General features: G+C 35.5%; 1 pseudogene; it reads right to left on the reverse strand.

The window, feature by feature from the left end:
• Positions 1–7,487: 7,487 nt before the first annotated feature.
• On the reverse strand, positions 7,488–10,770 carry LOC128108782 (UDP-glucuronosyltransferase 2B37-like; annotated as a pseudogene).
• Between the last annotated feature and the right edge of the window lie 4,203 nt (positions 10,771–14,973).

A 14,973-nucleotide genomic window follows, 5' to 3' on the forward strand; every position in this document is an offset into this window, starting at 1 on the left:
CCTGGGAAATCAAATCTTCTGTTCACAGTGTGTTCCCTTTTGTCATTGCTCATTCTTGTATCTAAGAAGAAAAAGCCATGAGTTAAAATATAACCCAAGTTGGTTAAAGCAAATATAGTAAATGACCGCGTTGAACTTGGGAACTGACTGGAGATAGTAAAAGCAAATATTAATTATTTCATATTTACATATGAGTGTTTAATGTCACATTTTGCAATAAAGCAAATTTAGGTGTCAGTTAACTGTTTGCATAACTTTTCTGTTTGTAAGAGATTTGAGTAGTAGCAAGAATACTGATTTAGTGCAAGGTTTCTTCTCAACACAGAACCCAAGATGCAGTAATTACACAGTTTGGAAGTATTTCATGTGTATCATTTTTTTAAGATTTTTTTTGTGAGAATGTCAATTAATGTATTCACATATATATAATTTCTAAAATAGCTTGACAGTGCACCTAACTAACTTGACTGGCAGAAGCCCTGAGAAGCAGATAGGTAAGTGCCTCCTCCTACATATGTCCCTCGGGAAACAATTAAACAGACTTGCCTGAGTGATGTTCTCTCATAAGGCATCCAGTTGCTTCTACCTATCTGTCCACTGGCTTTTCATGAGCCCAAGAAGAAGCTGAATAGCTTGAAATCTTAATCTTTGTCCACAAAGTCCTTGAGAAATAGATGGAAACATGTATATATGCATTCCTTGCTCTCAAGGAAACACCATGACCACCCTTCCTGAGATCAGCAATCTCTGTAAGGTTGCCCACGCAGGTCTTGGATACTGACATGTGAGCTGCCTGTGTCTTCTTGTGTGCCTTAGTATTCTGCTGAAGCTCTAAATTTTCAAATAACTCTAGAAGGCATCATCTAGAGAACTTCTTTCATTATAAAAGCTACCTGTGGTATTTAATGTTTCATCACATTGATGGAGTATTTAACCAAATCCAGATTTTGGTATTATAGATGCATTTTGTCCCATGATTTGAAGGGGTCATATCCATCAGTGCAAGCAAAGTCTGTAGGAGTGAATGTGAGGGGAGCATGGGAGAGGGAGACCCCATATCATGGAGAACTGAGAAGTTAATCTTTTCTGGAAATTCCTTCATAGATATACCCAAATATTTCTTTCAGTAGTGCTTTTACCAGTCAACCATCAACTCAAAAAAAAAAAATAAGCAATAAGAGTGAAGAAAGGTCTGATAGATACGCAAACAAGCGATATAATTAGTGTTAACATGTCAAATTCCTTAAGTAAATCGAACAGAGTATCTAATTCAAACAAGCATCTAATCATGAGATTCTATATATAAGAAAATTACTTCATAGGTAAGAAACACTTGCATTGAATATTGGAAAAATAAATATAGAAAAGCATATTCTAAGTACCAGATACACTTATAAGTGTCAAAAATAGAATTAACTTATAGCGTGTAAAATATGACCTCTAAGATCACTACATATTTACAAAAATGTCAGTTTGATAAATGGAAATCACTATAACAATGCACATCCAATTATATTCCACAAACCTTGGATATGAATAAAAGACTCTACCATGGTAAGAATTGGAATGTGAACCCCTCATTTAAAATCAATGGGAAGATCACTCAGGCAAAAATTCAGCATAAGACTTTAATACAAACTCAACTGGCTAAACAGATAGTTACAGAAAATTTCAGTCAACAGGTACAGGATACACATTCCTCTCAACAGCACATGGCACACCGCCTTGGAAATATCATGAATAGGACCACAGAAACAATTCTCAATAAACTGATACAAATTAAAGCACAGTATATGACCATAGCATACTAAAACAATAATTCAACATTAGCAACATTGCAAGGTGTAAAAACAGAGAATTTGAAAACATTATTTTATATTTCCAGTAATCCAAGGAAGAAATTTAAAAGGAAGTAAAACAGTTTCTTGAAATCAATGAAGGATGGAAGTACAGTCCACCAAATCCTATGAGGTAGGGCAGAAGATGAAAGGGGAAATTTTATAGTGCACATGCCTACATAAAACCAGATAATATTTAAATGAACTCAAATTGTTTAATTCAGGTCCCTAGACAAGCGAAAGTAATTAAAACAGAAGAAATTAGAATAAGATTCATTCATGAAAGTCCCTGAGGAAATTGCACCCAAGGGCTGTATTAACACGTGTAGCTGACAGTAAAAGTGTTAGAATAAGCATAATGTAAATGCCCAGTGATGAATGAGTTGTTAATTGAAGATCAGCATATTACGAAGAGAGAAGGATGGATATAAAGCAAAGAACTAATAAATTCTGGAAATAATAAGAACATTCCTTTTTGTATAAGTAATATAATTAAAATGTAATATTTGTGAATGAGTAAATAATAAAATGGCTACAATCAGCATGGATCACATTGGTATGTTTTCTGATTTCTTGAATGAAACTGATTTGTAATGTTACCAATAGGTCATTCCTGACTCTTCTAGAAGTCATCAGTAAACCAAATAGTTGTAAATTTATCTTAATATTCTGCAGTGTTGCTTTCTCCCTAAATTGTGTGTTAACATTCTCTTCAGTTTAGCTGATTTATTAAACTTAACTAGTTTGTGAATTCATTCAATGTTGTTTCAATTTATCTCTTTCCTAACTTACACAATAGTTTTACTCATTACAATAGATAATTTTTTTTAAATGTCTCTAATCAAACTCATAAATCTTTATTAGTCATCTAGACTACTAGTCCTCTCACATTGGTCGACCTCATTTCTTCTTTAATAATGCTGAGTCACTTTCAACTCGACATATCAGTTTATCTTAAATAACTCAGCAAAATGAACATTACTCTCTGTACCTAAGAGGAGAAGTATATAAATGTAAAAATTTCAAAAGATATAGTTATTTACTATACATGCTCTTTATATATAAAATAAATATATTAAGAAATAAAACCCTGTCTCGAAAAAAAAAGAAAGAAAACTTGAATATAGCATATCTTTGGAAAAATGTTCAGTTATATTATAAGACATATGCTATTTCCATTAATATTTTTTCTTACACATTGATTTAATAAGGACAAATATCTATCTACCATAATTATAGAGGCAAAACAACCACTTCTTCTGTTTCCTGCTTGACAGTTGTGCATAAGGAATGATGATATTTAAGGGAAACCAGTGGGCCCAAGAATATTAAGTCTTGTATCTACCTAACTCCACTGATCTAACTACTGTAAAAGAAAATTCAATTTACTTTCATTCTCATTTTACACTTGATGTCAGGTGAATGACCACTGTTGTGGCCACAGAACAACATCAAGCTCCAAATTCACCTTTATCAGAATTCCTGGATGTTCTCTTGCTCAAATATTTCATTTCCAATAGAACTCCAAACTGCTTACTTATGGTTATCTCAACATGAGGCAATACATAGCTAGCAATATGCTACTAGATTGTTAATATTTGCAATGCAAACAAATAAAAATTTTTAAATCATATTAATTGCTAAATCAATTTCTAATTTTCTCTCACTTTCTAAATTTTCTTTGCTAAATATCAAATGAAAATCTTGACATATTATTCTTTTCCCAAATAGCTTAACATGGATCTTTATGAACCTGAGTCCTTGTGTGTATAATTTAAAATATTATACATTTTACATAAATAATGTATGAAGAAACATAATAGTATGTCTGCAAGACTTATCCTTTAATACCTAAAGATTTCTGCATGTTTCAGTTCAGAATACTATTAGTCATACAATGTGTTCCTGAAGTAGTTGACTCAATTTCATGTGTTTTCAAAATTAAACTCATGCTTCTCTAAGTTTTTCTCCAATCTCCATGGTGGTTGGTATTTTTACCTTTAAGAATTATATTCAAATTAAACACATATGCCTGGTTTATTAAAGATGTATAATTTTATAAATGAAACAAATCATAAGTAAATTCAATGTTTATTTGTCATGTGATTAAATATTTTAAATACTATGGAAGTGGATGAGTTTTTAAAAAATAATAAATACAAACAGCATGGGAAAGAATTAGTGAACTTCCTGTTTTCTTAGTGGATCTTGACTGATTGTCCTTGAAATGGGTGTTTCCTAAGTATTCTAGAAGGTACCCACGAATTGCATAACAGTTAGGAGTTTTCTTAATACTTTACACAAGGGGCCTCTTCATTTTTAAACTGATCTCAATTTCTCTTTCTTTCGTAATTCACATCATATCTACTCATTGAGATGGGTTGGTTGTTTCTAAATGTCATCGTATTAAACAAACAGCTATTGGTTAATTTATACCAGGATACCACACAATAACTGACCTCATTTCTTCTCCAGTGATGTTGATTCACTGAAATCATGACTCATGATTTAGTTTACATGTTTGAGTAATATAAAAATTACCCTATTTGTACCTACAAGAAAAGTATGCAAATAGAAAACTTCTGAATGAAGACAAATGCAATTTAAAACAATTTTATATTTTCTTATATCTTGAATTAGTAGAGATAAGTATCCACCACACCTAATTCTTTAAAGGACTTCCTATTTTGGTTCCTGTTTGACAGAATCGTGATATTAGATGGAAACAAATAGCCCTCCAACATTGACTCCTCTATCCAACATTGACATAATTATTTCAATAATTAACAACTATGCTTATATGTCAATTGAAAATATAGTTCTGGATAGCTCATAAATAACTATCAGTGTTGTTTTAATATGATGTCCAACTCTATATTTATCTTTCTGTGAATGTCTGCATATTATATTCCTTTTTAAGCACTTCATTTCTAAAAGAACTCCATGCTCCCTTTTTTATGGTATATTGCCATGATCTGTACCTAAGTAGTAATGGTGCTAGAGAACTAGGGTAAATGTATAATATATTTTTACAAAAATGTCTATTGACTTCAAATAGAATGACTCATAATGATACCCTGCTATATCCCTAGATCAGTGTCTCATTCAGCCATCATTAGAGAAGCTTCCTCTTGCAGTACAGGGGAGCTAATACACAGATGCACAACTGGACAATGTATACAGAATGACAGATTTTGAAAACTCAGCCCTAAATGGGATGTCTTCATCAAACCACTACTCTCAGGGCTCAGGGAACATGTTGGAAGAGGATGCAGAAGTAGGAGTCAGAAGGGATGAATGGCATCAAGCAGTTTCTTCAAGACACAATGGGACCAACACATGCATGAATTCACAGAGACTGTGGTCGCATGTACAGGACTTGAACATGTTCAAGCCAATGGGGTCAAGGTACTAAGAGGGGAACACCATTTCTCATATCTAAACAAGAAAGTATGTCCTATTAACAACTGCTGCAAAGGAAAATTTTATTTTTTTATTCCAAATGGAATTTTATGGGATATATGAACCACATTTAAGTATAAGCCTCATGTCTAGCTGTAGACTGTTGACACAATACAAACCCAATGGTATTTTTGTAGATTTATGTCTCATATTGCTTTGTTTGGGCACTTTTTGTCTTATTGGTCTTTTGCTTATACGTTAGGGTTTCTGATTTTGTGTTTTTAAGGATTCTAGGTGTATATTTCTTATACTATTTGTTGATAACTTTTGTAAATTAGGACGGCATGGAATTGGTTGTGTGGGGAAATAGGGATGATCTTGCAATAGATGAGAGACGGAAATGATGGTCAGAATATATTGCATGAACTATCAATAAAAAAAGAAAAAAAGTACCTTGAGATTATTTAGAACTATGTACTCAATCTGCTGTCCTACTGTGTGCTTAGCCTGCCTAAGTTTAATCTGCGATTAAGAAAGCAATGACACCAACCTCATCATACCTTCCAGTCACAACCTTTCACACCTAAGATAAGTGTGTAGCTTTAAGCTATGTGTTACGCCATGCTTGTGACCCAGAGTATTATATGTGTGCATATGTATGTGGTGGTAATAATTTTCTGCAAACAGAATCCATACTGATATGACCTTTAAGAGACAAAAATATAAATTTCGAAGGCAGCACTTGTACATAAGTTATTAACCCTGTGTGTGGCTTTGGGTGTTGTTTTAAGTCATTTGGTGTCAGTAAAGTAACTTCTTCCTTTGTGAAACCCCAGTAAAGTTATATGGAGAAGTATCTCTGCTCCTTTCCCATACCATGTTTTCTATTTTGTTCAGTAAATATAGAGAACAACCTTTGTAAGAGACAAATAGGAAATAGGAAATATGGACAGGCAACAGAGGCAGATATAGATCAGACATACAATAAACAAGCTACAAAGCACAAACTATAGACACACTGAAAACATGGGAGAGATGTGGAAAATTCAAATTTGGGCTCACTCTTCTTCTCAACTAATAGAAGAGGAGTTATTTCTCTCTATATTTCTATTTCATGTGATATCACCACAGCTATTGTCTAGGGTACTAGACTTACAACATTTGGGATGCTAACAAATGCAGTTTTAAGTAATATTATATGGCTTACCAATTTCTATTTTCTTTCAGCTCCAAAATTTTGTTTTTCTAAATATTGTATCCTACAAATGCTTCTACTTTCTCAGATGGCTTAATGTTAATCTTCATTAACAAGAAGCAGTGGAGTACATATTTTAAAATATTAAATAATTTATTTAAAAATTTAGGACAATACCTTCTATTGGTATCTGAATATTTATTTTAAGGCCTTTTTATTGGTGGCCAGACCAAAAGCATGCTTTATCCACCAAAAATTATCCTCATCCCAACTTCAGAGATCCAGACTTTTAACAGGCAAATCCCACAAAGATACATCAACATTAGATGAGGGTCAGAGTAACCTTGAAATCTTTACTCCTGGCAGAGCATGGTAGTTATTTTAGACCTAATTTGTCAATTATTTTAGTTAATATCTGGACGATGGTCAAGGGCATGGAAATCTCAAACGTGTGGCCTGGGCTGCCGTGACAGTTGGGAGAGGAAGGGATAGGATGGAGAACTGTCTAACCAAATACAAAATGGAGTCAGAACAGCTGTCTTTTTCTTATAGAGTTGGGTAAGTGTATCCTGCATTCTCTTCCCTCTGCTTTGCTGGTTTAAAGAAAATCTGCTTTGTCACTTTTTAAACAGATCATGCTTTTCTTTTCTTTTACAGATACTGAGTGTCCATTTCCTTCCATTTTACTTAAAAAAAAATGATATATCTGAAAATTCTCAATAAAATGTCAGACCTTCTATCTTTTCCTCTGGTAACAGGTTGATGTTTCTGTGACTGTCATTATCCTCAGGACTATTATATCGATGAATTAGTGTGAAATATAATTATGTGATAATATAAAGATTTGGAATTGCTAATCTTTTAAGTTTTAAGCTGTAAATATATAGATAAATTAAGTCACCCAATATCTTCTAAATCAAGAAGGATAATCTTGCTGTACTGAATACACAGTGTTAGAACTGAATGGATATTCTTCCCCATCATGGCTGTAGATATTAGTCATGCTATTGAAGAGCCCTATTTTCTTTTTTCTTTCTCATCTTTACAAAGAGTCAGTAAACAGTCAAGCAGCACTTTACAGCAAGGAAAGCCACGGCTGCTACACAGGCGAGTAGGAATCCAACCACATCCGAGAGTGGTACTGGTACCAGGTGAGGTTAAACGTAAGTGGCTTCAGGTGCTGGGCTCCTTTGTGGTGCATGACAAACTCAATCCAGAAGACAGCTGTGTCCAGGGGATTCACAGGCTGGTCGTGGTGATTGGCTGACAACCACATAGCTTTCTCTTTATAGCTAAAGGAAAATACCATGCAAATAAACTTAGAGAACAAATTAAAAACGTACATGTTTGTTTTTCCACAGGTAGTAAAAATGATTACAATAAATGTAGAACAAAATAAATTATTTTTTCACTCATCATTAAAGAGATCTTAATATTCAGGCAAAAAATGCCCACAAAAAATTGAACACAGATGAAAAGAAGACAAGGAAAAATATTTGTAAGCAACAGACTGGACCTCTAAAGCCCTAAATACAAACAAAAATAAATAGAACTGAATTATCATTTGTGTTTATGAAACTTGAGTTATCTAGTAGGTAATCATTAGTTTCACAGGTGTACAAAGTTCATGCCAGTACCACAGCTTAGAGACAGGGACAAATCTCTGTCAAGTTATCGTTGTGGTGCCTATGTAGGCAAAGCTGAGAGGGAACTGGAATTGTTTTGGACTTTGTATTGACCATTTATCAGCAATTGATTATAACTATCATTGTGGGTCGTTTCTTTTACTTAATGACCCTGATTGTTCCTTTCTGCTCTTTATATACCTCTCTATGAATTTGAGCCTTTTGATAAATTATTAAAGTTCTGTAGAAAACTTTTTCCTTTTTCGGTTGAGGACATGGCTAATCCAGCCTGAATTCTGATGTGTGCTATACCATAACACAGTAGATTGGCAGCGAAGGTAACATCCTTCCCTGCTATTATAAATATCATAGTGAGAAGACTGTTTCTCATGAGGGAGTGCTTATCTTAATGAGTTTTGTAACATAACACATTATTTTTCAAATAAAAGGAAACAAACCATGTTCCAGAAAGTGTTGGTTTAAATAACCTATATCTCCTAAAATCCTAGAAATGCTGTGTATAAATGTGTGGGGTTTTTTTTATCACCTCTGTACAAACAAAAGTGTTTTCTTGTTATTTAAAGTCAGTAAAGAAAAGGAAAAATACAGAGAATATTTCTGATGAGAAGACAGATGATATAATACAATTAATATTGATATATATACTGAAGATTTGAAAGGTGAATTTTTGTACTTTGCAAAGCTTAGGTTTGAAATAAATATTTTCCAAGTTATAATTTTGAGAAGAAACTTTTATTATTATTATCCAAAATAAGACAAACACAGCCCTGACTCCTAAGGATCTGCACAGATGTAAAAAGCAGCCTCATCTCTCTCCACTGGTGTTAAATGGGTCAAATCTAAAGCCCTAGTTCTTTGCCATTTGTCAGCAATGGATCAACATATTTGCTCAAAACCCTGGAGGAGAATTAATTGCTATTCAAAGGAATAGCTTGACTATGTCCGGTTGGTTAACAACGTAAGTCATTATAGAAGAATTTTTAAAGAGCAAAGAATTATATGCAAAAAGAAGTATTCTTATCATTTATTTCACTAAATTTTTTTTTTTGGTTTTTCAACATAAAATTGTCCTAACGAAAAGGTTCTGTATTTAATATCCACAATTCATTTATTTTTTTAAGATTTATTTTATTTATGTTTCTGAATATTTTGCATGCATTAATATTTGTTCACTATGTGAATGCCTGTTGTGCCTGGAGACAGAAAGAGGGAATCCAATCTTCTGTAAGTGGGATTATGTAAGCCTGTGAAGAACCATGTGGGTGCTGGAGACTGAGGCAAGGTCTTCAGCCATAACAGCAAGGTTTTTAATCACTGAGCCATATCAAGTTGTGAATTTTTACATTAAACTCCCTTACTGAAGTCTAATGCTAAAAATCATAGTTCTGATAAGTGATTCAGATTTCCATTTGACATTAATGTTTCTCATCATCAGTTTTTTCCCCAATTCTTCCTTGTAAAATAACCTTTGCCAGTTTAAGTCATTATTTGCAAGACTTTTTAAAAATATTGTACTTACTGTTCTTCTAATTCTGGCAATGATTTTTCACTGAAAGAAGGAAAAGGGAAATTGTTCAGGGTGGTAGTACATGCCTATAGTCCTAGTACTCTGAAGATGAAACAAGAAACATTGAAATTTTAAGAACATATCTCATCTCTATATGTAGTCAGACCCACCTTGTCAAAAACCCAGAAAACAGCAAAAGTAATTCCACTGTGACAATCATACTGATTTATCTTTGCCGTATTTATTTTTGTCTTTAATCTTATAACTGCACCTTTGTTATTCAACAAATAGCTATGAAACAAATACTATATAATGAATGTATGAATTAATAGATAACTAAATAAAAACAGATGAAGACAGAGCTCACTGTTAAAGCACATGTCCATCTTGTGCAAAATCATGTTCAAAGGCAGGACAAATAAAGCAATAGATACATAAGTAAATATGGAAGAGGTTATACTCACACAGGATTGTTAATGACTGCCTTCAGTGAATTGCACAAATCTGAACTGGACATCGTGCTGAATTCCAACCCAACAGCGGCTCCTTTGGCTTTCATATGAGCAATGTTATCATGTTGTTCCCCTAATAAAGGGATGCGGATATCTCCAGAACAACATAGTGTCTCACGTCTAAACTACTTAATGTAATTTAGAGTATAATGTTTTTTGTCTCTCACATACTAAATTCTTGATTTGTCTTCCATATGTATTTGGTACCTCAACCTCAAGAGAAAACAGCAAGTGACTGGGCAGAATTGGTTGTCTTTCTGTACTCGTGTAAACAATACCATCAGAATCCCAGAATTCCTCACTGTGTCCATTAACCACTCTTCTCTGTATTCATGTTATCTTTTTTTACCAATGCCACCGTCAATCAAAAACTCATTCTGTATTATTGGATCATTTACCTTGTAAAACTTATAGTTTGAAACAGGTTAACTTAGAGGTATCATCATTTTAATACATCACATACTAAATATCTGTAGTTAGACTTTCTCAGATTTTAACAGACTGGATATATAGTGGGTTCCATGGGAGCCCTTTACCTCCACCTTTTGGGGAATCTGTGCAAAGGCTGATACAATTTCCTTGGCCTTTTCTTCTGTCAAATTTCTGTCATTGACCCCAGAGAAAACACCTTCAAACCATACTCTCCAGAGCTCTGGATGAAGTTTTCCATTTCTTCTAAAGCATTTGTTTAATCAGAAAACAACAACAATAAATACAACAAATAATAACAGATTATTATGAAGATTTTGTATTAAAAATAAAAGGTTACAAATTATTAGAGGAGTATAACAGGTAGAAGGCCCAGAAGACAAAATATTCCATTTCATAAACTTCAAATTTTATAGATATCCATACTAAGTATATTCACATTGTTGTGAAACAAATATTCCTGATATTTTCATATGCAACAATATAGACTTTATAGTCAGTAAGAATTATTAAAGGTGTTCCTAAAATTATTATCCTCACTTAAATTTATTTTGTATCTTATAAAAGTATGATTTTATTTTAGTTTTCTTTGTTGATCTGTTCCCTGGTAAACTTCTTATAAGAGTTGCTTGGTAAAACAAGTCTAATGTTGTGTCATATACATGTATATGATAGCTCATCTAAATTCTAGTGTTGTGTTATATACACACATAAGTTATTAATCTAAATGTCCTCTCATGGCTCATTCAGATTTATCAAATGTATTTGATACTATAACTCTAAAGGGTAATGTGCACCCATTTTAGTCTTATAATCATTCTTCAATAATGTGTAGAAGTAAGGTACTTCCAATGTTGACTGTATATACAACTGATGCATAAAGAGACTGTGAACACGCTAACTGCTTCTCTTTGTTTTTCAAACAGATATCCTGTACAGTGGTAGGGTAGATGAATTCATGACACACATTAAGAAAATTTCTTTTTTTCTTTATTATTATTATTATTAAAGAAATTTTCTAGTCACTTTACATACCAACCACAGATGCCCCTCCCCTCCCTTCTCCTGTTCCTCAGCATTCCCCCCCAACCCACCCTCTCATTCCCACCTCCTTCAAGACCAGGCCTTTTTGCTTTTACTCTTTCTCTTAAATCTTCCAACTTCAAATAAAGGTAGAGCTATCCTTCCCTATGTGGGTTGATTTTATTTTTGGTGCCTCTTAAAGACATTTGGCTGCCTAGGTACCTGACTCAGAGTTGGTGTATCTCATCCACATTTCTCTCTGATAGCTCTTTAAGAAGCATATGGATATGACTATTCCAGTATACAAGCAATAAAAATATTGTCAGATTATGTATCAAATACATACTGCATCATACATATCAGAGTTTCATGTATTTTGTCATACTCATCCACTTAAACACCCTGACATCCTCTGACAGCATCTGTAGTGTGTGACACACTGCCTTTAGGTATTTTGCTAGCAAAAGAGCAAGCTAGAAGGATATGCCTATCTGCAATATGGAGCTAGAGTTTTCCTGCCTGGCGCACAGTCAGGACAAATCTTTGTCACCCGAAAGTCCCACAGCTGCTCAGACCCAACCAAGTAAACACAGAGCCTTATATTGCTTACAAACTGTATAGCTGTGGCAGGCTTCTTGCTAACTGTTCTTATATCTTAAATTAATCCATTTCCATAAATCTATACCTTCTCACGTGGCTTGTGGCTTACCGGCATCTTCATATGTTCCTTGTCCTGGTGGTGGCTGGCAGTGTCTCTCTGACTCAGCCTTCTACTTCCCAGCTTTATTCTCCTCCTTGTCCCGCCTATACTTCCTGCCTGGCCACTGGCCAATCAGTGATTTATTTATTGACCAATCAGCAACACACTTGACATACAGACCAGCCATTTGTAGCTAGAGTTTTCCTGCCTGGCCCACAGTCAGGACAAATCTCTGATACCCGTCAGTCCCACAGCGGCAATACTATTGTAATGTTTAAATTTACATTGTATTTGTTAATATGTTCCTTTTTAATAATGTTAATATCAGGCTGAAAAAATGGCTCAGCAGGTAAGATTACTGGCTTCTCTTCCAAAAGACCCAGATCAATTTCCAGGAACCACATGGTGTCTCACAACCATCTGTAATTCCAGTCCCAGGAGAGATGCCATTAAGCAGCCCAGATAGAACCAAGCTAAAAATAGGCCTTAATGTGCTAATGAACTAACCACAAGGTAGCACTGATATGTGAGTGAATCAGATGTAAGCTGTGACCCTTAATAGCACAAAGCTAAGGCAAAATGAAAAGACAAGCCTTGGAACTTTGGAAGTGTCCCCTTGGATCACATGCTGTGCTCCTTCTGAGAAACAGTTTACTGAGCCTTTGTGTTGATACTCATCTGCAAGAGGACTTTGAAACTGGCCTCTGTGTGTGACCCTAGCTTTGGTTACCATTGCACTTCCATCATTGATGATAAGCACACACATGTCCATCTGTGTTTGCAGGGACCTTCTGGACCCTCACATGTGCTGGCCTGACACAGATGAAGGACTTCACCATGGCATGGGTCAAGACTATAGCTTCCTAAGCATCCTCATGGGAGGAGATTTCCCAATGGAAACCTGCAGCAGCATTTTCTGCTGGCTACTGATCTCTGCTTGGTGAGGTTTCTGTTTGAGTTTTATTAACATGAAATTATAAGAAATGTTTGTTGTGAATAAACTGATTATATTCAAAAGACAAATCTTGTGTGGGCATGCCTGTTGCTGAGGTCCCCACTGCCCACTGGCCATGCCCTCTGCATCCTCACTCTTACTTGGTTGCCTAATTCAAACAGTACAGCTGATGAGCAAAGTGCAATTTTGAGAGCAACATTTAACCTTAACCATGAACTTTCATCTTTGAAAAAATGTTAACTGTGGAAGGATGTTTGTCAGATAGTGTATTTCTGAATTTATTAAATATAGAACTTTATTTCTCTCATTCAGCATTCTGATACAAGAGAGTACATTTTATTTGCATTTCCACCTCTTTTCCAATACAATTTCATTCTTTTCTTTAACTCCACTTAACATTGTCTGCCTTTTCTGTTCTGAGACAATCATCAGTAGGATATCATGATAAGATACATGAATTTTTCAGTTATTGTTTTTAAATTAATCTTTGAACCAACTACCTCATATACATGTAATTACCCAACATCCAGCTGTAATCATGACTCCTATGAATATGAGCAGAGAGGTCAGGATGAGATCATTACTCATTTCAGTTTCTTTCACACTATTACTTTTAGAATAAGGGTTATTTCTTTTTTTTTTTTTGAAATTTTCTGATAATTTTTTTTGCTGATTCTTTAGAAATTTCACATCATGCACTCCAATCCCAATCATTTCCTAGTCCTTCCATATCTGCCTTCCACCAGATAAACTCCTCCACAGAAGAAAATAGAAAATAAAAAACCACAAAAATTCTCATGGGAGAAGCTGCAGTGTGCCATGGTGTCTCACACCTTATACTCTTTTGTACAAACAGCTTTTCCTGAAAATGTTCATTGCAATGTGTCAATGGTCTGATTCGAGGCCTCTGGCTTCTGCTACACTATTGGAGCTGGATCCTACTGAGATTCCTGTAAGATATCTTGCTGTTGTCCTGTGTCATGGAGCTCCTGCTACTTTGGTTCTGCAAGACCAGCCCCTTCATTAATTCCAGCAGCTCCTAGATGGGGTAGGTGTTGGGGTGAGTCAGCTCAAAGCTACAGATCTTGGCCGGGGTGGTGGCTGAGTTGGTCAGCCCAGCAGCTCTCCCTTGCTCAGGTCACCAGGGCCAGCTCTCCCATAATGTACAGGCAAGGGGTGAGGCTGCCTCTCCTGTGCCCACATCATCAGACCACATCTTCTACATCCATGCCAACAGAGCCAGTTCTCCTGCACTGCCAAGATGAAGGACAGAATAGCTATCCCCCACTAAATCCTGAGGTCAGCTCTTCTACATCGGCATAGGGAGGCAGCTTTCCCATACTAAGTCATGAGGTCAGCTCTTCTACACCGGCATAGGAGGCCAGCTCTCCCCCACTAAGTCATGAGGTCAGCTCTTCTACACCGGCATAGGGGGCCAGCTCTCCCACAGTGCAAAGGCAAGTGTTCATGTCACCTCTGATGCTACAGTGTGGTGGCTGGTGAGTGGTTGGACCAGCTCAGCACAGTACTCAGATATTAACATGGCCTCAAATGGCAGCCCAGACCAAGTAGGTCCACGTCACCATGGACATGGACACAGATCCCTGAGACAGAATGGCCACGGACTCAGATATGGCCCTCTGTGGCATCACAGGTATCACCGTGGCCTCAGATGGCAGTGCAGGCCTCTGACATCGGGTTGTTCCCTGCTGCCTTCACGTCTGCAGTTCTGCCTCTCTTCGAAGAGCACAAACTGCTTCCACTTC

This window comes from Peromyscus californicus, unplaced genomic scaffold (assembly GCF_007827085.1).
Source record: "Peromyscus californicus insignis strain IS unplaced genomic scaffold, ASM782708v3 Scaffold_13__1_contigs__length_99412109, whole genome shotgun sequence".
Lineage (NCBI taxonomy): Eukaryota > Metazoa > Chordata > Mammalia > Rodentia > Cricetidae > Peromyscus > Peromyscus californicus.